At 40.3% G+C, this 27,194-nt stretch overlaps 1 non-coding gene and 6 pseudogenes across 1 annotated transcript; all 7 read left to right on the top strand.

The window, feature by feature from the left end:
• The first annotated feature begins 165 nt into the window (after positions 1 to 165).
• LOC136740201 (uncharacterized) lies at positions 166 to 284 on the top strand (annotated as a pseudogene).
• Positions 285 to 499: 215 nt separating this feature from the next.
• LOC136739980 (uncharacterized) lies at positions 500 to 618 on the top strand (annotated as a pseudogene).
• A 220-nt stretch (positions 619 to 838) lies between these two features.
• LOC136740028 (uncharacterized) lies at positions 839 to 957 on the top strand (annotated as a pseudogene).
• A 205-nt stretch (positions 958 to 1,162) lies between these two features.
• On the top strand, positions 1,163 to 1,281 carry LOC136740232 (uncharacterized; annotated as a pseudogene).
• A 209-nt stretch (positions 1,282 to 1,490) lies between these two features.
• On the top strand, positions 1,491 to 1,609 carry LOC136740136 (uncharacterized; annotated as a pseudogene).
• A 222-nt stretch (positions 1,610 to 1,831) lies between these two features.
• LOC136740106 (uncharacterized) lies at positions 1,832 to 1,950 on the top strand (annotated as a pseudogene).
• A 6,390-nt stretch (positions 1,951 to 8,340) lies between these two features.
• Positions 8,341 to 8,455, top strand: LOC136740242 (U5 spliceosomal RNA). Its single transcript, XR_010813080.1, has one exon. It is a non-coding gene; the product is annotated as a U5 spliceosomal RNA (small nuclear RNA).
• Positions 8,456 to 27,194: the final 18,739 nt, after the last annotated feature.

Here is a 27,194-nt window from a genome sequence, read left to right as displayed (position 1 = left end):
TCTGGAGGAGATATAATTGAAGAATTGTACACGTACCCGGCTACTTTCAACTCCCTTTGCTGCACTGAAATTTTTCACTCCATTTTTCTTATTTCTTTTTTTTTTACTGGCAGTTCCGTCAATACCCGCCAGCCTTTAAGAGACATCATGCAGCCAGGCCTCTTGGTTTGCGGCCACACCGTCCTGAACGCGCCCAATCTCATCAGATCTCGGAAGCTAAACGGGGCAGTGTCTATTCTGTACTTGGATGGGAGACCTCCTGGAAATACCAGGTGCTACAAGCTTCTTACGTCTCCTGGGTAACTTCATCATAGCTCTTAATACTCTCTTTCTGTCTGGAGGAGATATAATTGAAGAATTGTACACGTACCCGGCTACATTTAACACCCTTTGCTGCACTGATATTTTTCCCTCCATTTTTCTTATTTCTTTTTTTTTTGCTGGAACTTCCGTCAATACCCGCCAGCCTTTAAGAGACTTCATACATCCAGGCCTCTTGGCTTGCGGCCACACCGTCCTGAACGCGCCCGATCTCGTCAGATCTCGGAAGCTGAACGGGGCAGAGCCTGGTCAGTACTTGGATGGGTGACCTCCTGGAAATACCAGGTGCTGCAAGCTTTTTTCGTCACTTGGGTAACTTCATCGTAGCTCTTAATACTCTCTTTCTGTCTGGAGGAGATATAATTGAAGTATTGTACACGTACCCGGCTACATTCAACACCCTTTCCTGCACTGATATTTTTCCCTCCATTTTTCTATTTTTTTTTAATTTTTTTTTCTTGGATGTTCCGTCAATACCTGCCAGCCTTTTAGAGACATCATGCAGCCAGGCCTCTAGGTTTGCGGCCACACCGTCCTGAACGCGCCCGATCTCATCAGATCTCGGAAGCTAAACGGGGCAAGACCTGGTCAGTACTTGGATGGGAGACCTCCTGGAAATACCTGATGCTGCAAGCTTTTTAGTCTCCTGAGTAACTTCATTGTAGCTCTTAATACTCTCTTTCTGTCTGGAGGTGTTATAATTGAGGATTTGTACACGTACCCGGCTACTTTCAACACCATTTGCTGCACTGGTATTTTTCCCTCCATTTTTCTTTTTTTTGCTGGAAGTTCCGTCAATACCCGCCAGCCTTTAAGAGACATCATGCAGCCAGGCTTTTTGGCTTGCGGCCACACCGTCCTGAACGCGCCCGATCTTGTCAGATCTAGGAAGCAAAACGTGGCAGGACCTGGTCAGTATTTGGATTGGTGACCTCCTGGAAAAACTAGGTACTGCAAACTTTTTACGTCTCCTGGGTAACTTCATCGTAGCTCTTAATACTCTCTTTCTGTCAGGAGAAGATACAATTGAAGAAATGTACACGTACCCGGCAACTTTCAACACCCTTTGCTGCACTGATATTTTTCCCTCCATTTTTCTTTTTTTATTTGCTGGAAGTTCCGTCAACACCCGTCAGCCTTTAAGAGACATCATGCAGCCAGGCCTCTCGGCTTGCGGCTACACTGTCCTGGACGCACCCCGTCTCGTCAGATCTCGGAAGCTAAACGGGGCATGGCCTGGTCAGTACTTGGATGGGAGATCTCCTAGAAATACCAGGTGCTGCAAGCTTTTTACGTCTCCTGGGTAACTTCATCGTAGCTCTTAATACTCTCTTTCTGTCTGGAGGAGATATAATTGAAGAATTGTACACGTTCCCGGCTACTTTCAACACCCTTTCCTGCACTGTTATTTTTCCCTCCATTTTTTTTATTTTTTTATTTTTTATTTTTTGCTGGAAATTCCGTCAATACCCGCCAGCCTTTAAGAGACATCATGCAGCCAGGCATCTCGGCTTGCGGCCACACCGTCCTGAACGTGCCCGATCTCGTCAGACCTTGGAAACTAAACGGGCCAGGGCCTGGTTAGTACTTGGATGGGTGACCTCCAGGAAATACAAGGTGATGCAAGCTTTTTACGTCTCCTGGGTAACTTCATCGTAGCTCTTAATACTCTTTATCTGTCTGGAGGAGATATAATTGAAGTATTGTACACTTTGTCTTAGGGACAGTCTGGCTAGCAGTGACTGAGTGGTTGACAGACGACAAGCAACGGAATGTACGTGCACTGTGATGTCATAGCAGTCAGCTGAGAGAGGCTCGTGATGTCATCGCTGAGCTGTCTGTCTGTCTGTCTGTCTCTCTCTCTCTCTCTCTCTCTTCCTCTGAATTCAATTCATTTGTATTGTCAAAGCAATTGGACGTACAGACATATATATATATATATATATATATATACATACATACATACATCCATACATGCTAGAAAGTCATTACTATGTTATCTTAAAGGCTAACTAAGCAGAACATATATCATTATAGAACAGAGTTCATAGGTCAACACATGGTTTTAGGGAACAGGCACGTAGGTCATACCGTTTGACAATGTCTCCAAGGTTCTCATCGTAAATAACAAACAGAAATCAAACTATCTTCTGGGCTGACCTTCTAGCTTGACCGTATCTTTCTTAAGTATACAAGAGAGAAAAACAGGTGTAAGAAAATAATTTCTAATTTTCCTTCTACACATATATACATACATACATACATATGTAGCGTTATGTTGGGTGTATTTGGATAAGAGCATTTGGGCTCTGAGCTGAAGCACTGATCTAAAGAAGACCTCTCCCCCCCCAAAGTTATCAGATTTCCTTAGCTCATCAGCTTGGAACTGGTTTGCATCAAAGTGACAGTTTTGGGGAGGATGGCACCGAGAAGAGGCCAAATAGTTTGGAATTCTGCTATGAGATGTCTGGAGAAAGGGGCCTGTAGGTGATAAAAACTCTTTGAAGTGGATGAGAGCCGAAATCCCGACATAGAGCTACGAACCCAGGCCAACCGGCATTTCCAAAAGATGGCATGGATTGACATCAGTCATAAATAAAGCCTCCCTCCAATAGGACACTGGGGACTGAAACCGAAATCCAATCTCAAGAACTCAGGGACCAATCACCTACTGATCTGACAGACTATAAGGAACAGCGGACAGTCTTTCTCTCTCTCTCTCTCTCACCTGAACCAGAAACTCGCTGCCACAGCTCAACCTGTAGCTCTGTTGCCAGAACCGGAATCAGAAACCAACCAAGTCTTTGCCGGCAACAGAAGAGTTAAACTATGAGAAGGAGATTGAGCGAAGAATTATTTTAAAGGACTTTATTAAATAAATAACTTCACAGACCCACCTGATCAGTGGAGTTTTACAGCTGGACAATTGACTAAGTCGACTGAATACGAAAGTGTCAGTCACTTAAATAGCTATTTGAGTCTTCAAGTAACTACGGTGGAACCATGCTTACAAAGAAGATTTTGTGCACAACCTTGGAGCCTTCAAACCAATGGAAAATCTGTTTGGAAAAGACTCTACATTCGCGAAACCCCAACTTCCATGTGCATCGACTGAGTGGAAGTTCTTGGACAAAGCCGAACCGGACTGCCTTTGTTCCAAACCACACGGACCTCGTGTCGTGTGCTGTTATCTGAGCCCGAAGCCAGAGAGGCCTCTCTGCGATGAAGTTCACATAACTTTAACAGTTTGGAGTTTGTGATTCATGACATTTGAGAAATCAATTAGAAATGTTAATCTGTGATTCATAACTCTAGAATGTGTAATATCATTTAGTTTTCTTAAATATAAATGTGAGTTGCATTAAACTGTTTTGTTGATAATTTTAGAAATAAAATCTGTCAACGCCGAGAAATATCTTCTCATTCCTGTTTAACTGTTTAGTCTGAAATTGACACAAGTTAATAGACATTAGATTATTGGTGGCCTTGCCTATCCTTAATCATTGAATAATAATCAGTTAAGGGAAATTGTGGTAACAAATAGGATCTTTCTCGGCACCTAAATGTAAATGAGACTGATATATATATAACGAGAAGTTACCTGACATAAATACTAACCTGCGTAGTTATTTAATGTCTGACTAATAATACTAACGAGAGACTCACCTTCGTCTTACTAACCGGTATTGTAGTCAATGTGTTTATAACCTTTTTTGTTTAACGATTTGTTAAACGGAATGTACGTGCTCTGTGATGTCATAGCAGTAAGCTGAGAGAGGCTCGTCATGTCATCGCTGAGCTGGCTGGCTGGCTCTCTGTGTGTGTGTGTGTGTGTGTGTGTGTGTCTCTCTGTCTGTCTGTCTGTCTGTCTCTCTCTCTCTCTCTTACTCTCTCTCTCTCCCTCTCAATTCAATTCATTTGTATTGTCAAAGCAATTGGACATGCATACATACATACATACATATATATGGAAAATAAACAATATGTGTACATCTCTTTCTGCATTAGTGGTGCCCTCACAGATGTGCAAGTTACATGACAGACAGACAGACAGACACACACACACTTTCACACACAGACAGACAGACACAGACACACACAGAAACACACACACATACTTTGACAGACAGACAGACAGACACACGCATATTATGGGTCTTTGTTGGGTAGTGAAATGGGTAGCATCAGTCGCAGTGTGGGTAATGTCAGGGAGCCAATCATAGTCCCCGTTATTTGCATATCGCAACTAAACACATTTAGTCATGTATTTGTCCATAGTTTACACATGAGATGAAAGAGACAGTATGACGTATTGAGCACCTGGGATTCCTCATGTGTATGTGAGGGGCAGAGGAACCGGATCCCAAGTGTGCGTCCCAGGTGCTATAGGTTTCAAAGCATGCAGGGGAATAGGCACCCCACCCTGACACCTATAGAAGACTGGATAGGGAGATATAAATAGCAATGGGGAGACTCTTGTACTTGGTGTGGCTCTATCCATATAGTGGGGCCAGCAGGTGCAGCAATAGAAGCTCAGCCTGGGGAGACTGGATTTAGCATTTCCTCTCCATTTTGATAACTATCCATAATCATTTCTGCAAAATACTTCTATGATACCTATGTATGTTTTTTACTTGTACTATATTATACTATCAAGTATCAGTGTACACATACAATGTGACCTGTTACATTAATACAGAGGCCACGGAAGGCCAGATCACTAATAGCCACTGTCCCCTGATATTACACTTTTTTACAATCACTTTGGCACTCATTTCAGAACCTTGATGTCATTTTTCAAAACTCTAGACACTAAACTCACACCCGATGATCAAAATGCACATTTTTCAAAACTCTAACACTTTTTTACAATTGCTTGGATACAATACACATCAACCTCAGATCATTTGTTCATTGAACTAAAATGACACAACTTAACATCAAAGTATTACCATTTCAAAATGCAATTCACACATTACATCTGAGATCACTGTCTATTCATTTCATTACAAAGATCTAACTATCAATTGATACAGCTGCTCAAAATGATAAGTGACTGTTGCATTACTCTTAATGCATAATTTTATGGAAACTGACAAACAATATTCCATGTTTCGATCATGAAAGTTTCAGGATAATGAGATCCATTGACATCAATAAACGAGGAGCATGAACCAGTTGGACTACATTATCTATGGATGTAATATTTCATCATCATTCATCATCATGTAGCACTTTTCCATACCATGTTTGCAGTGTGGAAGGAAAGTTAGAAATTCCTTCTCTAATACCTGTTTTTCTCTCTTGTATACTTAAGAAAGATAAGGTCAAGCTAGAAGGTCAGGCCAGAAGGTAGTTTGATTTCTGTTTGTTATTTACGATGAGAATCTTGGAGACAATGTCAAACAGTATGATTGAAGTGCCTGCTCCCTAATCCATGTGTTGATCTATGAACTCTGTCCTATAATGATATAAATTCTGCTTAGCTAACTTTTAAGATAACATAGTAATGACTTTCTGATTATAACCAGCTCTTTGATTTTTGTGTATAAAAGCTCTGACTGTTAAAATGAAGGCAGAGCGACTTTGGGATCTACTTGAGTCACTGTTTCTCTCCACGCTGCGTGTATTAAAGGCATTGCAACTAACGCTCCAACCTGGTTGAAGATGATTGTTCTTCCACATCAGATTTGACATTACTGTATGTATGCAGGCCCTTGTAATTGCTTTTCCAATACTGCCAACTGGTTATTGATGATTGATTTCACATTGTGGTACGAGTATCGAGTGAAATGAGTGCTATCCACCCCAGCAACACAGTGATAACATGGAGCCGGCAAGTCATCCAGGTCACAATAGAGGTCAAGCAGTGGGAGGAGGAAGACGTGGTGGTCAAAGGAATGGAAGGGGACATGCACCCCTTCTGAGAGGTGGTCGTGGGCCTCGTCATAGAGGAGGGCTTAGGCCTCACCAGAGAGGCAGCCATGGTCCTCATTTGAGAGGTGTTGGGGGAACGTGGTAGAGGACAAGGCCACGGACCAGACAGCGGCAGCAACAGCAAATAGTGTCCAGTGAAATCCGAGAAATAGTTGTAGAGCATGTTGTAAATCATGGCATGACCATGACTGAGGCAGCTACAATGATTCAATCAAACCTCAGAATCAACTCAGGATCAACTGTGGCCTCAATCATCAGAAATTTCCGTACTGAGAAGCGGCAAGTCTTCAGCATGCACTAAACATTAGGCTACTCTCAATTGTCAAATGACTGTATACTGCATACCAATGTGTAGCACAGAGTATAGTGTGCCTTTTGAAAGAAATGCAGACAGAGTGAAGCAGCTGATGACTGAGTATGTTCAGGTATGTTCAGTTTCAAGATGCCTCTTGTGAAAAATGGTTGTGAGAACCTGAACCTGAACACAGGGCTGATGGAAATTCAGAAGTACAGTAATCAATCCTTTGTTTTACACTAAGCCAGGTGAGGAACACTGCAGTTGACATTTTACTGTAGTTTTGTTCTTTTTTGTAGCTAATTATTGTTGCATGGCTTCAAAGAAACCTATGGTGTGATTTGATTGTATTGCATCAATACATTTCAGATTTTGTTCAATGATTCCACTGTGTCTGTAGTATTCTCTCTACTAGTCCTTTTACAGTGATGTATTTATGTGTAGTACCATAATGAAACATGTATCACATATTTTGTACTACAATATTTAATGATTGTACGAACAACTACACAGTGAAACTATCGGTATCTTCTGTGTGGGTGATCTAAATAAATGTTACTATGGTATTTCATGATAAATGAATTATTTGAACCAACAAGTCTGCAAGTGCAAGGTTTCTTTAAAGATATGAATGCACAATGCAATGTTTTGAACATTGGACAGCCTGTGTTACAAGTGATGACCGTTTTGAGTTTTGTGTCTAGAGTTTTGAAAAATGACATCAAGGTTCTGAAATTAGTGACAAAGTGATTGTAAAAAACTGTATATTCATCCTATTTAATGTGCTCTTTTAAAATGTACTTTTCTTTTTTATGTTGCCATTTCTGTTCTACCAATGTTTCAGTTGTTAGCCAAAGATTGACAGAGTACATCTCATACACACAGGCCAGACAGCAAGGATTTCTTTTTGAAATTCAATTACAAATGCTGCATGAACTCATCAATACGATTAGAGCTCCTGAAAGCAATATAACTAACTCACTCTACAGCATCTCATTAGCAGTGAAAAGAAACCAAGAAAGTTGGGACAGTCGACTGTTTACCACTATGTAACATCACCTTTTCTTTTAATAACACTTATTAAGCACTTGGGCACTGAAGACACCACTTGGTTAAGTTTAGCAAGTGGGATTTCCCCCCATTCATCCATTATGCATTTCCTCAGCTGCGCAACTGCACAGGGCCTTCGTTGTCTTAATTTGCACTTCATAGTGCGCCACACATTCTCAATTCGGAGACAGGTCAGGACTGCAGGCAGGCCATGCTAGCACCCGCACTCTCTGCCTACGCAACCATGCGCTTGTAATCTGGGCAGAATGTGGTTTGGCGTTATCCTGCTGAAAAATGCAGGGATGTCCCTGGAAAAGACGATGTCTGGATGGCAGCATATGTTGCTCCAAAATGTGTACATCTCTTTCTGCAAAAATGGTGCCCTCACAGATGTGCGAGTTACATGACAGACAGACACTCATACACACTGTCACACCCACACACACACACACACTTTCACAGACAGACACACGCACACACACTCACTTTCACACAGAGACAGACACACAAACACAGAGACAGACACACACACACTCACTTTCACACAGAGACACACAAACACATACACTTTCACACAGACACACACACACATACATACATACATACATACATATATAAGGAAAAGAAACAATACATTTAAAAATCACAAAAAGATGTAATAAAGTACAGAAAATCTAAATGTAATAAAATGTGATCTTTAATACACACAAATATGTATGGCTGGTCGGATGCGTGTTGGACTCGGGTTCCTCTTCATTACGTATAATGCTTTTGCCTTTTGCTATAGCTTTCCGTGGAGGGGATCGTGGGTGAGTTTGTACCATTCTTGGGAGGCTCTGCCTTGTTGGGGCGGAGCTGTGATCCAGGTGAACAGCAGATCGGACATAGGTGGGCATGTGGGCGGAGGAGGAAGGCCGGTCAAGCAAATAAGCTTGCTAAGGTACGCAGCAGCAGCAAGCAGCCCCACCATCCAGTCAGCCAGCCAGTCTGGCTGGCAGTGACTGAGTGGTTGACAGACGGCAAGCAACGGAATGTACGTGCTCTGTGATGTCATAGGAGTCACCTGAGAGAGATGTTTGTGATGTCATCGCTGAGCTGGCTGGCTCTGTGTGTCTTGCTGGCTGTGTGTGTGTGTGTGAGAGAGAGAGAGACTTTTTGACTTTTATCAGACTTCATTGCCTGTTTGCAACACGCAATAATTCATACAAAAGAAAATAAATAAATAAATAAAAAATAGTGTTCCCCTTTGTTTGTCTCCCCCCAACAAGCATTAACTCCGCCACTGATCTGTACACTTTTAAAGAAAGCAACCCAATACACACAACAAAACAACCATCAAATACTAAACCCTATAAATGAATTACATAATAAAAACCAACTCCCCGTCATACAATTCACAAAGGGCATCATTAATACACCAGACCTGTTCAAAACTCTCCAAATCATTCATCAGCCTGTAATAGTTAAACTCTAGTCTGACTCTGCACTTGACCAGCATGGCAAACACTCTCACTGCATCCTCACTGCCCTCCCCACACACTCTGTTCTTCCTAGTCTTATAGACGGCCATTTTAGCCTGGCCCAGCAAGAAGTTTACCAGCTGGTCCACATGTTTGGTCTTTCTGGTGTATCGCGCCCCTAAAATAAAAACCTTTGTGTTAAAAATCAGGTTAAGATCAGTAAAAAGACGAGTTAAAAGACTAAAAATGGGTGACAACCGAGAGCAAGTGCTGAAACAGTGAAACACGGTCTCTCTCTGAGCACAGAATGGGCAGGCGTCGGACACAGCAGGGTTAAGAACAGTAATAAAAGAATTGACAGCAATAATGGTGTGTAACACCCTCCACTGCAGATTGCCAGCTCTCTTATTGAGGGGGGCTTGTACAGGCTTCTCCAGGCGGGCGCAGTGTCTTCCCCCAGCCCCAGCCTGTAAAGTAATTTTAGGAATCACAAAGAAACAGTTGAAAGTGCTAAATAAGTATTTTGATGCACCATATTAATTTAGGAAATTTACATGTTGTTTTTCATCAGCTTCTGTATCTGATGGCTCCACATCACTGGCTGGATTGACAGCAACGACACTCTAAAAAAAGAAGTGTTAAGTTTGAGCATTCAGGACTTGTTTTGAAGATCCTGAATATCACTGGTCCACAATTTATCTGTGAAACTATGGGTTAATCTCCATATACAAAATACTTTTCACACACACTTTAAATTTACAACTAAATTTACATGTTGATGTCTTTCGTCAGCTTCTGTATTTGATGGCTCAATATAACTGGTTGCATTAACAGCAACGGCACACTACAAGAAAATAACATTATATTTAAACATTCAGGACTGGTTTAGCATCACCTCGAATATCCCTAGCCCTTGAGGTCGATTGTTATTGTGGTCTTCAAGACCAGTGCTTCTCAACCTTAGTCCTGGAGGAGGCCCACTGTCTGCTGATTTTCATTACAACAACATTGTAGGTTATATCAGTGACTGTGGTCCTAAAGTACCCCTATGCCTGCTGTTTTTTTTCCAGTTGAGCTCTTAATTACCTAATTGGCTTAACTGAAGCCAAGAATTGGCTTAACCCTTTTCCCAGGTCTTTGGTTGTTGATGAGTTACAAAGAGCTGGATTGTGGCCCGCCATGACTGGAAGTGAAGAACACTCACTCTAGGCCTTTAACTTAATGTTCATATGTAGGGGCCTATCCATCTGATTTGTTTTTGCACATTTATTAACAGAAAAATTGATGGTACGTGAAATCATCTGAGCTGAAAAATATAATGTTCCACCAATAATAAAATAAATGTATTAATTAAAATTATAGAGATAATAGAATGTTCACAGATTATTAGTTCAGAAAATAAAATATTTTTTTATATCTTAAATAGAATTAACACTCAAATCAGTTGTAGGGTAAACAAGGTCTATTTTTTGGATTGATTTTATAATTATACATGTATGGCTGCATGAAGCTTACCTGAGAATCTGATATTTTAGTAACTTTGTTGCTTCTTGTTGGGTAGTCCACGTTTGCCGCCGTTCTTTTTCTGTAAATGTAAATCAAAAGGCAATAATTACATACTGTAATTAAAATACAAAAAGTATAAACATTGTATTATTATTTTTGTATCCTGTTTCTCCATCTCGATGCTGTTCTTTTTGGAATTGCATATCTAGGTTTACTTAAATACTGTTTATAAGATTGTAAACTCATCATCCAAATTTCTTCATTTGCCAAACTTTATGTAGTGCGCTTGCAGTTTCAGAAGAAGAAAAAAAACTGTAACAGATGGGATATGTAGTACTTTATACTCGAGTGGTCTATGCGATTACACCCTGTTGGTGTTATTAAGAACGCCAAGTACCAGAATGCAGAGCGGGACTGTTTTTTGTGCCGTGACTTGTCGGGGGAAAAACGCGCAGAAAAAACGGACGAGAAGGTGAAGGTAGTATGGCGGTGATGCACGCGTTGGTGAAGTGGGAAAGCGGGGTCGACAAAGACTCTTACAGCGTGATTTCCACTGCTTGCTTTCGCAATTTTGATTTATTCAGCATTGCTGATGATGACGAAGAGACGACTCGAAACTTCAGAGCAGAGTGGAGAGACACGAACAAACCTCCAAAAGGTGGATGGCCTGTCCATGAAGCGCAGATCATTATGACTGGTAACAATGTTTATTTAAAAAAAAAAAAACATTAAAGTCTTTACATGCTATATGATATATACAATCACAGTATATTTGAAATGAATGTTTAAGTTATTAATGTGTTGTACGTCTAACATACTCTTATAACATGGTAGGTGGTGGTGAGGGCGCTAAAAACTCGTCATACTTGACTGGCATTTGTAAGAACGATTTATTGTGTGTTGTGCTTTACAATAAAATCCCCCAAATCACAAAATAAATTAAACCAGATATAATTTAACTTCAGTTTTGATTCAGTGTTGGCTGTTCATCTTAATTTGTATGGTCAAAGCACAGTATTTTTATGACAAATAAATATAATCCCCAAATATCTGTGGACATAATGCAGGGTTTTATTTATTTTATTTTTATTTTAGGAAAAGAAGGCGAACTAAGAAGAAAACTTAATGACCTAACAAAAATGCCCTGTCCTAAAATGAAGAGAGTACCTAAACCAAACAAAAAACTTCAAATTTCAGATGATAGTGACCTTGATGAACCACAGTTACCGGTGAGATAATTACTGCAAATATTAAATAAATGTATTGCAGGATTGTTTTTTTTTAATCATATTCATATATATATATATATATATTTTCATTTTAAACTCTTTTCCTCTCTGAATACAGCACAAAATAAGAAAGAAAACCGATGGAGCTTCAAGAATTAGATCCCGTCATATTCTACAGACATTTAAAGAGTCCAGTGAAGTTGAGCTACAGCAAAACGTTAAGCAGCTCGAAAAGGAAAACACAAGACTTAAAAATGAAAACCAATGTCTTCGAAACCGTATGGTTGATGGTAAGTTTTTTTATTTATAGCAAATAATTCCTTACCTTGATAAATGTTATTCTTCAGTAATTTAGATTCCAGAGTAATGTATTATAGTTGATCATACTGAAGTAATCTAGAACCACAATACAGACTCTTAATGTGCACTGTCTAATAGTTTAATAATACTGATTATTAAATAAAGTTTTTCAACATAACTTCATAATCCTACATTAATGACTATATGCATTACATTAGACCTGGAAATTCTTGTATTTTATCTTTTTTATTTTTTTCGTAGCTAATGTTAATGACCCACAAAAAGGTCAGTTTGCCAATAACATAGAGCAAGTCTCTCAAGTATAATTGCAGGCATTGATGGTTTTGTTTTCACTTTGCATTAAATATATTACTAGAAATGATTATCATTTAATACTAAGGTTTTTTTCTCCAGAGATTCCAGACCTTTTGGACAATCTGAAAAAAATTGTAACAAAAGCCACATTTATCAGCAATGAAGACAAAAGTGTGTCACCATCAAGTGGTTCTGACAGCCCCACAGCAAATTGTTCTGAATCTGACAAAGAATCACCAAAACAGGTATAACACTCTTGGTCTACAATATTACAAAGACAAGGTAAAAATATATATATTGAAAACAAATATTGGTTGTAAACAATCTAATGATGCTACATTATCAGTTATATTCATAGTTATAGTTGATAATAAGAATGTAATTGAATTATGGGTGTCACAGATTCACTGACTTTATTATGTCTGTAAATTAATAAACTTAGAATTGAGACATACTGTGGTCTTTAATAACACATTTCTGTAACAAAATCACAGCCTTACTGATAATGTATTCCACTTAACGTAATATAAGAATAGTTTGGGGATAAACTTGTTTTTTATTTACCATTGTCTTTTAGGTGGAAAAGTTCCCAGGCACTGGAGTTTACATTGACAAACTGTCCTGGATCCTTGCAGAGAGGTGCAGCACGAATACGTCATATGCAAGAACCCTGACGGTTGCTGTCTTTGACTTTCCAACATTACTAAAGAGCAATCTTCGTGGTGGTGGCAGCAAGAGAGATCCAACTTCGGAGACATTAAGATCCTCATTGATGTTATTGAGGATCATATACAGCTGCCTTCGGAAGGACACGACGTGTTTCAGTTGCGGGGCTTTGCAGCCCAGCGGGACCCTCTTAATGCCGGACATCAGCTGCCCGAGCCGGTGCGGATGAACGGAGGGACGTTAGACAGCGTTACCTTCCGGGCAGGAGCAGCGAGCGGCAACACCGGGGTGAAAGTGTCGTCTAACACTGTGCCATTAGCCACTAGCTGATTGAGCAGATCAGTGGTTTTTAAGAAGATAACAATGGCAGCAGACTTGATATTTTCACACCCTGCTACCTCCCCAACCGCTAACACACACTGCTCTAGGGGGCAGAACTGCACCGGAGCGATCTTGACTCCATGGCGTCGGGTCAGTTTTTCAAAAGACGCATTCAGGGGGTCCGACCCCCCGACCCGGGAAGAACTACCGGTACTCCCCCCTCCCCTCCCCTGTTCCCCCACAATAAGAAAAGCACTGAAAACAGAAGACAAAATAAACAAACTGAAAAAAGTAAAGCAACAAAAAAACGCAGCCAAAGGACAGAGCTCTCAGCAGCACTCCCGCTCACTGCAGACCCCTCCCACACACTCCCAGCTGAGAGAGAGAGAGAGAGAGAGAGAGAGAGAGAGAGAGAGAGAGAGAGAGAGAGAGAGAGAGAGAGAGAGAGTGTTAGTGTCTGTCTGTCTCTCTCTCTCTGTAGATGCATCATAGGGAACATATGTAACAATCTCTCTTTTTGTTTACCAAAAATGAGAATGAACGTATTTCAAGTGGGTGTTGCCTTGGTTGGAAACGTTTTAAGATTATTTATGAAGTGTAAAGTGGATTTGTCTCAGTTCTCCGTAGTTTTCAATGTATGTGCCATTCAGTAGCGTTCATGTTACAGATGTGCCCTATGCAGTGGTAGGGTCAATAAAATGTCAGTAAAACTTTATTTTAGCAATTATGGAGGGGAAGAACTGCAAATAGCGGGTCCCCACTAATTATCTAACTTACCAACAACGTTTCAAATTAGGTCTTGCGAAGCTGCCAAATAATGCTGTATAATCGTATGTGTCTTCATACACCGGCTGCTATAGTCTGATAGCTTTGATTATATATACATATTTTCTCGTGAACCACAAATGCTATTTGCTTGATTTTTACAGAGTATGTTATAAATACCATTGTTATGAAGCCTGACAAATTGTATGCTGTAATTATGAATATTTTCAAATCATTTGTTTGTTTTTCCTAACATGTTACAAATGTTCCCTATGTGAAAGATGCATTATATCTTAATAACGTCTAAACAATTAAAGATATACAGATTATTATTTTCGGTAAAGTTATAACACATTGCTATTAACTATGTGTGTCAGTAAAAGTTTAAAAAATCCTAATAATTTTTTATTGATCCTGCAAAATAGGTGTTTAGGGAACATTTGTAACATTAGGGTTACGATTTGCCATAGACGCGGAATGAGTTTGATTGTGATGTTAAATGGGGTTTAAAGACGCAGTCGCCTCGGTGCTGATTACTATTGCTGTGTTTCTCCACTTCTACTCCATGCTTGGGAACGCCCACATCCAGTGACGTCAAAACCGGTGGAAAAGCGGGCCGGTTCAAAAAAGATCAGCTGGATCCCAGGCCGAGCAGCAGCTCCGGCTCCAGCACCGGCACCATGTCGCTGGAAAAGCGCTAAGTGAGCTCACAGTGAGCTCAGTGTAATGTCTGCTCTGGTGAGCTCACAGTGTGACCTAGTCGTTAGTTCACGTCTTCACTGGGTAGTCCATGACAACTTAATTGACTCAATTCTTGGGCTTAATTGGTCAAAATGACCATTGGTTGAAGGTACTCAGGGACTGATGTGTAGAGAGACTTATTAAACCTGCAGGATTGTGGTTTTCCCAGAACAGAATTAACCAGTGTAGCGTTATGTTGGGTGTATTCTGATAAGAGCATTTTAGCTCTGAGCTGAAGCACTGATCTAAAGAAGACCTCTCCCCCCCAAATTTATCAGATTTCCTTAACTCATCAGCATGTGAACTGGTTTACATCAAAGTGACAGTCTTGGGAGGATGGCACCAAGAATGGGCCAAATAGCTTGGAATCCCTGCTGTGAGATGTCTGGGGAAGGGGGCCTGTAGGAAATAAAAACTCTTTGAAATGGACGAGAGCCGAAATCCCGACACAGAGCTACGAACCCGTGCCAACCGGCATTTCCAAAAGATGGCATGGATTGACATCAGTCATACATCAAGCCCCCCTCCAATAGGACACTGGGGGCTGAAGCCGAAATCCAATCTCACAAACTAAAGAACCAATCACCTATTGATCTGACAGGCGTATAAAGGGTAACGCACGGCATCTCTCTCTCTCTCTCACCTAAACCAGTAACTCGCTGCCACAGCTCAACTTGTATCTCTGTTGCCAGAACCGGAACCAGAAACCAACTAAGTCTTTACCAGCAACAGAAGGGTTAAACTGGGAGAAGGAGATTGAGCCGTACGAAGAATTCTTTTAAAGGACTTTATTAAATAAAGAACTTTACAGACTGCGCTGCCCGCCTGTGCCCAGCCATCCAGCTGGACAATTGACTAAGTCGACTGAATACGAAAGTCATTTAAATAGCTATTTGAGTCTTAAGAAACTTGACCCTTGGAACGAACAGGGCCCTGCTTTCCTCAAAGACTTTGTCTTCAAGTAACTACGGTGGAACCCTGCTTACAAAGAAGATTTTGTGCACAACCTTGGAGCCTTCAAACCAGTGGAAAATCTGTTTGGAAAAGACTCTACATTCGCGAAACCCCAACTTCCAGGTGCATCGACTGAGTGGAAGTTCTTGGACAAAGCCGAACCGGACTGCCTTTGTTCCAAACCACACGGACCTCGTGCCGTGTGCTGTTATCTGAGCCCGAAGCCAGAGAGGCCTCTCTGCGACGAAGTTCACATAAGTTTAACAGTTTGGAGTTTGTGATTCATGACATTTGAGAAATCAATTAGAAATGTTAATCTGTGATTCATAACTCTAGAATGTGTAATATCATTTAGTTTTCTTAAATATAAATGTGTGTTGCATTCAACTGTTTTGTTGATAATTTTAGAAATAAAATCTGTCAACGCCGAGAAATATCTTCTCATTCCTGTTTAACTGTTTAGTCTGAAATTGACACAAGTTAATAGACACCAGATTATAGGTGGCCCTGCCTATCCTTAATCATTGAATAATAATCAGTTAAGGGAAATTGTGGTAACAAGTAATGATAGGATCTTTCTCTCCACCTAAACGTTAATGAGACTGATATATATATAACGAGAAGTTACCTGACATAAATACTAACCTGCATAGTTATTGAATGTCTGACTAACAATACTAATGAGAGACTCACCTTCGTCTTACTAACCGGTATTGTAGTCAATGTGTTTATAACCTTTTTTGTTTAATGATTTGTGTGTTATCATATGCGATCCCATGGTCTTTGATTTGGTCACGGAAGTGATTTGTCTTTGATTTGTTGATCTAGAGTTGAATTTTAATTAGTTTTTCCCTTTTGTATAATTAGTGTAGTGCTACATTTAGTCTTTGTTTTTGAATAAATTTGACAATTTATATCTTTGGAATTGGTGTCTGCGTCCAATTATTACAGAAATTGAGTTCTACAAGATTCCAGGATTCGTGATAAGGTGATACTATAAATTCACTTCTTTAATTGAATTTTATAAGTGTACCTTACGCTACACCTTTGACCACCACGTCTTCCTCCTCCCACTGCTTGACCTCTATTGTGACCTGGATCACCTGCCGGCTCCATGTTATCGCTGTGTTGTTGAGGTGGATAGCACTCATTTCACTCGATACTCGTACCACAATGTGAAATCAATCATCAATAACCAGTTGGCAGTATTGGAAAAGCAATTACAAGGGCCTGCATACATACAGTAATGTCAAATCTGATGTGGAAGAACAATTCCTTTATCCCTCTGTTCTCCACCAGGGTTGTGCTGTTCGCCTCGATTGGCAAGTTTGCAGTGTGAGGAGTGGATCCATGTCGTCGTTCCTAGGCACTTCACAGCTGTGTGGGTGGTCAGGAGCACCTGGTAGGGCCCTGTCCACCTGGGCTGTTGGGAGGACTTTCTCTTGTGTGCTTTGATATACACAGTCACCTTGCTGGAAGGGGTGGTAAACCTGCTGGGATGGTTCAGTCTGGGCGGCTTTCATCTGTGAATGGACAGCTTCGAAAGCACGTGTTAGTCCCATACAAAAAGACAACAGAGCATCATCCATCAAGTGGATGTCCATTTCCCTTACAGACAATGGAGGAGTGATGGAGAGTCTCATAAGTCATCCCATAATAATCTCACACAGAGAAAGACCTGTTTTTCTCAATTTGCTGACGATTTCATTGTCATTAGGACTATAGGAAGGGGATCTGGACGTTTGAGTCCTGTTTGTTTGCATATATTAGACAGCTTATTCTTTAATATCCCATTTTGTTTCTCCACTGCTCCAGCTGACTGAGCCTGATGGGGCAGTGAAAATGTTGTTTACCTCGCAGGGCTTTGCATAGTTCCTGCACTATTGTCCCAGTGAAGTGAGTGTTCCTATCACTGGAAATTTCCCTGGAATGCGAAATCTACATATAACATCCCTTAACTGTATTTTTGCTACTTTTACTACTTCAGCCTTCCTACGGGATAGGCTTCAACCCATTTAGAACACCTATATATTATTACAAGTATATATTCATATCCACAACATTTAAGCTTTTGAACACAATCTATTTGCATATTGCAGGATTATGAGCTTGACAAATGTGGCAAGTTCTACAATATTGCTAAGCTGTTACTATAAAACCTGGGGCAAACCAATTTAAAAGACTGATGCACACATCCCCCCTTTGCCCGTGTGGCCAACACCATGCGCCACATGGGCAAACCAGGGAAAGAGTGCCTGTGAGGCAACCAATGCATTAGCAAATGTTTGAGCTCTCTTATGGAAGGTGCAGTGGCCAGTTGCAATTTCCTGGAGCTTTTACAGTGCATCTCAAATTAAATTTCATCCAGCCCCAGGTCATAAAAGTCAAACCCTAGTTACGACATACATAACACATACATTTTGTTGCTTCAAAGAGAATACAAAAGTCAGCAAAACATTCTTTTTTACAAATTCAGTTTGTAAACTGTATTGTACATATATTTGTTGCGTTTTGATTTATAAACATTATACATTGTACAAATCTTAAGTGAAGGGCAATGGACTGATTCTGACTTCATGGCTGTCATTCTATTCATTTGAATAATGTGACATCTCCACTAATAGTACATTATAAATTAAACTATCAATAGAAGAATATGTGCTACTGCGGACGTCATCTGAGCAGTTTCACAATATATTGTAGATTCCTATAATCTGGAAAACCTTTAATTATAGTATTTTAACTTATTTCTCCACTGAGTCAAGCATCACTTCAGCGTAGTGGACCTCAGCATTGGTCTGTTCAAGTTGCTGTGAGGCTGTCTTTAAAGCCGCGCCCTCGGCCTACTGTGTCTCAACAAGAACACCAGCATCTTCTCCATATGGGTCAGACATCGGTTCCTTCAGGACACGATTCATAATATGCATATCTGCCATGTGGAATAAATCAGTCTGAAGACACAATGTGTGGTTCACACAACATCAGAGATCGTCCTTATAAAAGGCATCTCTATCACATTAGTTGACATTCGCACAATCTATAAGGTTTCTAGTAAAGGGACAATTCAAAATAATAATAATCTTGATTCCAATTTATCTCATTTATCAAATTATTTCAGTACAGCACTCAGCTGTCGTCAGCAGCATCATATCTCCTGTGTTTATTGAATCAGCTTTACTTCCTAGTGTAGATACTCTTTTTGTGTGGAGTTGTCAAAGTTTCAAAACAATGTGCTTATCTTTGTCCTTTTATCTAACTTAAATACCTGAGAACATTACAATAACTATTACAGCAGCTCCTTCAACACCATAGTTAATAGTAGTTGGGTAAATGATGGCAGTTATTAATCTTTGTTTCTCAATTCATTTTTTACCAATAAACCATAATTTGAAATTATTTCCATACTCCTATTATTCCTATTTTCATTATTATTAGTTTTATGCGGTTGTCATCTAGTATGTGATGTATTCGTCTGTATCAACATCAATATTATTATCATTATTAATACAAGCAGTGTAAATTACCATTCATTACACTCTTGCTCTGTTTGTAATAAGTTATGAACCCTTACACGTACTTACAGTCTCTGCCTTGTCTCTGACTTCTCTCTCTCTCTCTCTCTCTCTCTCTCTCTCTCTCTCTCTCTCTCTCTCTCTCTCTCTCTCTCTCTCTCTCTCTCTCTCTCTCTCTCTCTCTCTCTCTCTCTCTCATCTCAGGCTGCTTGTCTGCTCAGGCGAACAGGGGGAGCAGAGGAGCACATACGGCCCTTGCCCCCTGCCCCCCTCTTCCTAATTGATAGGGTATTTCTGTTTGTGAAAGGACTATTTCCAAACAGTTTTATAACTTGCCATGACTATGTTTCATTAAATTAGTTATGTTACACCTTTAGTTATACCTGTAGTAACTTCATTATTTTCCCTCATATTCCAGTCAATCACCATCAGAGTCTCTCGTGGCAGTACATTTGTCTCACACAGAACAAACTCTCCTTTCTCAACCGCTTTCAATTTTGGATAACATCGCACTGCATCCCAACAGCTGTTCTTTCTCCTATTCCTAATTTCTTACAAGAAAATGCAAGTTATATTTGATCGATTTGTATTATTACTATTTATATACATTTCACTACATTATTGTAGTTAATGAATGTATTTAATCTTTGGAAAATAAGCCTTTTCATTGATCTCAATAATGATGTCCAGGTACTTCAGGAAAGCACATTTTCAAAAAATGTGTCCAGTCAATGATTTCCCCAACTAAGAACCTGCGTGGGCACTAAGACTGTCCTCCTGCGCGGCTCATGTCTTTATTGTGTCACTTCCTCCTATTGAAGTCCAATCTACACCAGTACAGGTTCAGAAGAACTGTTCCCGAATCCAGATTGAACTGATCAATAGTTAATTTCTTACCTACACATTGTATTTAGGGATCTATTTCTAGGGATTTAAAAACTCTTCATTGTGGAACTCATAGCTTCCAAATGAGCACATCGTTAATTTCCTGGAGTATCTGGTTATCTATTTATCAATATGTAAGAAACCTTCACCGAATGTTTGTGGTTGCCTCGGATTCCTATTTCTAAATTTGGCTCTAATTCCATTTCTAACATGTTACTTTTAACTTCGTAAGACCTATTTAAATAACTTAATTTTGTATTATTATTTCTGTTTGCAATAGCATTCTGTGTACAGTTAAATGCTGACTTTCTTGTAGGTCTGTTATTACAACATATTTAACTGGCGTTTTTTAGCTATCATTCTGTAACTATTTGTGACTTACATGAAAAAGTCAAAATATGGACATTTACCTTGCGCAAACTGAAAACGTACAAACATACAAAGAGACACATATTAATTTATATCCATAGTAAATTCAGATACCATGGTTTTGGTTGGCATGTTATATTGACCTGCAGTGTCTCAAACTACCCTTATTTATTACTTATCTAGTAATTTTCCTTCAGTATCTTGAGGACTGTCATTTATACTGAAAAACATATATATATATTTTTAATTTGTCTTCGGGGCATTCAGATTGAATTATGCCTGTTGTCTTTTCTTTCTTTTCTCTAACAAATGTTTTAAGATAGCTAGCTTTGGTTTCTCATTTCTTAATGCTTTGTATTCCTATTTTGCAAAACCGTTTTTAGGTGCTCAAGTCTATCTGAATCAAAAGTCCCATCTTCTGGAAACCTTAATTTTCTGTCACCTATTGTCCAGTCAAACGCACCGCTTCACTCCATAGTTATCATACATGTACCTTACATGTGTACCTTTAAGTGGCGGGTCGCCCGTCTTACTAGAGCTGTTCCCACACAGTAACACGTTTTCCCATTTTCTATGTATCGTTTTGTACACAACAACCAAGGCGTGCAAGCCCGCAAAATAACAATAAACGACAGGGGAGAAAACATAGCAAAAAACAAGAAAACACAAATAATACTAAATCCTATATAGGAATAACAACAAACATGCTTTTCAATGTTTGCATTTATAGAACTTGTATATAACTTAATGACTTTTCTTCATTTACCATAAACACTATAAACTTCTATAAACTATAAACACGTTATTTTATATTATCACCGGCGTATCAGATATTGAACAATTAATTAGCGCTCCTTTTTTTTTTTTTTTCTAATAGTAGGTCAAACCTACGCTGCAGTTTACAAACACACTTAAGCCTGCGGAACCCAGACAGGAAAACACAGTCCTGTTCCTTCACAAACAAGAAGACACAGTCAAGTCTATGGTAACCCTAAGAAACCATGCTCCTCGGTTATTGGTGTCAATGGATCTCATTATCCTGAAACTTTCATGATCGAAACATGGAATACTGTTTGTCAGTTTCCATAAAACTATGCATTAAGAGTAATGCAACAGTCACTTATCATTTTGAGCAGCTGTATCAATTGATAGTTAGATCTTTGTAATGAAATGAATAGACAGTGATCTCAGATGTAATGTGTGAATTGCATTTTGAAATGGTAATACTTTGATGTTAAGTTGTGTCATTTTAGTTCAATGAACAAATGATCTGAGGTTGATGTGTATTGTATCCAAGCAATTGTATAAAAGTGTTAGAGTTTTGAAAAATGTGCATTTTGATCATCGGGTGTGAGTTTAGTGTCTAGAGTTTTGAAAAATGACATCAAGGTTCTGAAATGAGTGCCAAAGTGATTGTAAAAAAGTGTAATATCAGGGGACAGTGGCTATTAGTGATCTGGCCTTCCGTGGCCTCTGTATTAATGTAACAGGTCACATTGTATGTGTACACTGATACTTGATAGTATAATATAGTACAAGTAAAAAACATACATAGGTATCATAGAAGTATTTTGCAGAAATGATTATGGATAGTTATCAAAATGGAGAGGAAATGCTAAATCCAGTCTCCCCAGGCTGAGCTTCTATTGCTGCACCTGCTGGCCCCACTATATGGATAGAGCCACACCAAGTACAAGAGTCTCCCCATTGCTATTTATATCTCCCTATCCAGTCTTCTATAGGTGTCAGGGTGGGGTGCCTATTCCCCTGCATGCTTTGAAACCTATAGCACCTGGGACGCACACTTGGGATCCGGTTCCTCTGCCCCTCACATACACATGAGGAATCCCAGGTGCTCAATACGTCATACTGTCTCTTTCATCTCATGTGTAAACTATGGACAAATACATGACTAAACGTGTTAAGTTGCTTTTCCCATAATGCTTTGCGCCACGATATGCAAATAACGGGGACTATGATTGGCTCCCTGACATTACCCACACTGCGACTGATGCTACCCATTTCACTACCCAACAAAGACCCATAATATGCATGTGTCTGTCTGTCTGTCTGTCAAAGTATGTGTGTCTGTGTCTGTTTGTGTGTGTTTGTGTGTCTGTCTCTGTGTGAAAATGTGCCTGTCTCTGTGTGAAAGTGAGTGTGTCTGTGTCTGTGTCTGTCTGTCTGTGAAAGTGAGTGTGTGAAAGTGTGTGTGAGTGTCTGTCTGTCTGTCTGTCTGTCTTTGAAAGTGTGTGTGAGTGTCTGTCTGTCATGTAACTTGCACATCTGTTAGGGCACCATATGCAGAGATGTACACATATTGTTCCTTTTCCATATACACTCACCTAAAGGATTATTAGGAACACCATACTAATACTGTGTTTGACCCCCTTTCGCCTTCAGAACTGCCTTAATTCTACGTGGCATTGATTCAACAAGGTGCTGAAAGCATTCTTTAGAAATGTTGGCCCATATTGATAGGATAGCATCTTGCAGTTGATGGAGATTTGTGGGATGCACATCCAGGGCACGAAGCTCCCGTTCCACCTGTAGCGTAAGGTACACTTATAAATTTCAATTAAAGAAGTGAATTTATAGTATCACCTTATCACGAATCCTGGAATCTTGTAGAACTCAATTTCTGTAATAATTGGACGCAGACACCAATTCCAAAGATATAAATTGTCAAATTTATTCAAAACAAAGACTAAATGTAGCACTACACTAATTATACAAAAGGGAAAAACTAATTAAAATTCAACTCTAGATCAACAAATCAAAGACAAATCACTTCCGTGACCAAATCAAAGACCATGGGATCGCATATGATAACACAAATCTTAAACAAAAGAGGTTATAAACACATTGACTACAATACCAGTTAGTAAGATGAAGGTGAGTCTCTTGTTAGTATTATTAGTCAGACATTAAATAACTACGCAGGTTAGTATTTATGTCAGGTAACTTCTCGTTATATATATATCAGTCTCATTAACGTTTAGGTACAGAGAAAGATCCTATCATTACTTGTTACCACAATTTCCCTTAACTGATTATTATTCAATGATTAAGGATAGGCAGGGCCACCAATTATCTAATGTCTATTAACTTGTGTCAATTTCAGACTAAACAGTTAAACAGGAATGAGAAGATATTTCTCGGCGTTGACAGATTTTATTTCTAAAATTATCAACAAAACAGTTTAATGCAACACACATTTATATTTAAGAAAACTAAATGATATTACACATTCTAGAGTTATGAATCACAGATTAACATTTCTAATTGATTTCTCAAATGTCATGAATCATGAACTCCAAACTGTAAACTTATCTGAACTTCGTCGCAGAGATGCCTCTCTGCCTTCGGGCTCAGATAACAGCACACGGCACGAGGTCCGTGTGGTTTGGAACAAAGGCAGTCCGGTTCGGCTTTGTCCAAGAACTTCCACTCAGTCGATGCACCTGGAAGTTGGGGTTTCGCGAAAGTAGAGTCGTTTCCAAACAGATTTTCCACTGGTTTGAAGGCTCCAAGGTTGTGCACAAAATCTTCTTTGTAAGCAGGTTTCCACCGTAGTTACTTGAAGACAAAGTCTTTGAGGAAAGCAGGGCCCTGTTTGTTCCAAGGGTCAAGTTTCTTAAAACTCAAATAGCTATTTAAATGACTGACACTTTCGTATTCAGTCGACTTAGTCATTTGTCCAGCTGTAAAACTCCACTGATCAGGTGGGCACAGGCGGGCAGCGCAGTCTGTAAAGTTCTTTATTTAATAAAGTCCTTTAAAATAATTCTTTGTACGGCTCAATCTCCTTCTCCCAGTTTAACTCTTCTGTTGCCGGCAAAGACTTGGTTGGTTTCTGGTTCCGGTTCGGGCAACAGAGCTACAGGTTGAGCTGTGGCAGCGAGTTACTGGTTCAGGTGAGAGAGAGAGAGAAAGAAAGGCCTTGTTTGTCCTTTATAGTCTGTCAGATCAATAGGTGATTGGTTCCTGAGTTCTTGAGATTGGATTTCGGTTTCAGCCCCCAGTGTCCTATTGGAGGGGGGCTTGATTTATGACTGATGTCAATCCATGCCATCTTTTGGAAATGCCGGTTGGCCTGGGTTCGTAGCTCTATGTCGGGATTTCGGCTCTCATCCACTTCAAAGAGTTTTTATCACCTACAGGCCCCTTTCTCCAGACATCTCATAGCAGAATAACAAACTATTTGGCCTCTTCTCGGTGCCATCCTCCCCAAAACTGTCACTTTGATGCAAACCAGTTCCAAGCTGATGAGCTAAGGAAATCTGATAACTTTGGGGGGGAGAGGTCTTCTTTAGATCCGTGCTTCAGCTCAGAGCCCAAATACTCTTATCCAAATACACCCAACATAACGCTACATACCCCCTTTCTTGAATGGGACTGAGGTCGACTAGGACGTTATCCCCTTCAAGACAAAATAAGACGTTAAGCATTTATCTCAAAGTTATGTAACAGAATTCAACAGTGGACTTCACCATTCATGACCCCGAGAAATCAAAGAAAACAAACTAATAGTTCATTATTTAAGCAGAATGTATTCCAATCAAATTGACAATCCTATACTAGCACATATACAGGTTACATATTATAACACAAGTACATTAAAACAAAAAAACAATTGGTATTACTCAGTATTGAGTATGGTTACTGACGGTAACCAATAGGTGGAAGTTGATTAACAGAGGGAGGTGACTGGGAATTCAGGTGTTATTCAGGCACCTGACCTTCACTATGTCTATAATAGTTGGTAGGGACCTGGGTTCGAATGGTTGGCTTACATGGTAAGCCGGTGCCCCCTTTAGGGACATGCACAAAAAATGGTCTCATTGGGAAGTTGTATCTTGGTGGCTGTATCATATCTGTCATTCAATTCCACCGGCTTTGGTGATTCAACTTGAGCCCACAACCTGTTCAATAGATCCTGACCAATGATCAACTTCTCTGTTTCAAATTTGGAAATATAAACTGGATGAACCAACTTAATCTTCCCAAAGGTGAACTCTAACAATGCCTTTTGAGTGAGCTGTGCCTTAGTCTCTGTGTAACTTGTAATGTTCACACTACAAGCTTCCACTTTCAGTCGTTGGTCTGAGGTTTCCATAATTTGTTTCAGGTTGCCCATTGTGGTGGCAGACATTAAACAAATTTCAGCCCCAGTGTCCAACAAGGCTCCTCACTCCCACACATTCTCAATGGTCACTTCTATGTAAACTTGCTTGGCTCTGCCTCTCTGTGTCAGATCACCCAGTAACATCACCAAAGGTTCAGCTTGCCTGCAGGCAACTTCCCCCACTGGGAGGTCCCAGTGGGCTGATGTGTCAGAGAAACCCCCCTGCTGTTCCTCACATCCAATCAAAAACACAGAGGCGGGGACAGGGGGTGGTTCCAGAGCTAGTCATTCCTTAGGTGGCGAGTCCGGCCCTTTACCCTGGCTACTAACTTCCAGTTTGGGAAGAGGGGGCAAAGGGAGCAGAGCTAAGCGTAGCAGTAGCTCAGAAACTGCAACATTGCTCAGAGACTGAGTTAACCCACCTAGGCTAGGAGCAGATTTCTTTTTTTTATTGTAAGCCTGGGTGTCTTGGATTCCATCCTTGGGAGGTTCTTTCCTTCTTTGAATCTCTGTCCCCTCTAACTCCAGTGGAGAAATAGGGCTCTCAGAGCGCCTTGCCAGTACTTGGGTGCTTGAATCTTTACGATCAGAAGTGCTATTGTACTTGCTTTCACAAGCTTTCTGTGCCATTTTTTCGAATTTCAGCTATGTTCATATACATTGCGTCTGCATGTAATATGATCATTTCCTTAATCGCTGGGAACAAATTAGCAACAAACAACCCTTTAAAGCTCACCTCTTCCTCGGCCCCGGGTCGATCTTGACCCGCAAAATAGGTTTTCCTAAGCTTTTCATAGTAATCACGGGGGGACTCATGCTTACCCTGTTTGATCTGCTGTGCGGCAGTCACTGCTGCCACTGGATCAATGAACCTGGAATAGTCCCTAACTAATGCTCTGCACAAGCGTTGAAACCTATCGCAGACCATGGACCCTTGCCTCTCCATCCAAGAATGGACTTGGCGAGAGGTAGTTTTGCGGATTAGGAGAACCTTTTCCTTCTCCGTAGCCTCAGGATAGAAACTCAAAGCATACTTAATGTCCTTAATATACGCTTCCACATTTCCTTCCTTGTCTGCTGGGTTAAAGGTTTCACAATCTTTAGCCAGTTCTCTCAACTGGCGCATGTTAACCTTTCGGTCTGGACTCTCGGGAGAGGAAGTTCGTCTGTGCGACGAGCTTCTTACCCTGGGTGGAGAAAGACTACAGGGAGGGGTACGATCAGGACGAGGCAACCCGGGGCCTAAATGTGGAGACGGTGTGCGACTCCGTGCATTGGCCGGTTCCGGCTGTTCCTTTATGCTGTCAGGTGTCAGCTTTGCAGCCCACCAAGAGGCAGCTTTCAGGGCCCCTATTTGTTGCTTGAGACGCTCATTTTCAACTTCAGTTGATTTGAGTTCTCCCCTAAGCACCTGATTTACTCTCCTCATTTCTTCACTGT

This window comes from Amia ocellicauda, unplaced genomic scaffold, assembly GCF_036373705.1.
Source record: "Amia ocellicauda isolate fAmiCal2 unplaced genomic scaffold, fAmiCal2.hap1 HAP1_SCAFFOLD_63, whole genome shotgun sequence".
NCBI lineage: Eukaryota > Metazoa > Chordata > Actinopteri > Amiiformes > Amiidae > Amia > Amia ocellicauda.
The sequence above is the reverse complement of the archived record's forward strand: the minus strand, read 5'-3'. Positions and strand labels throughout refer to the sequence as shown.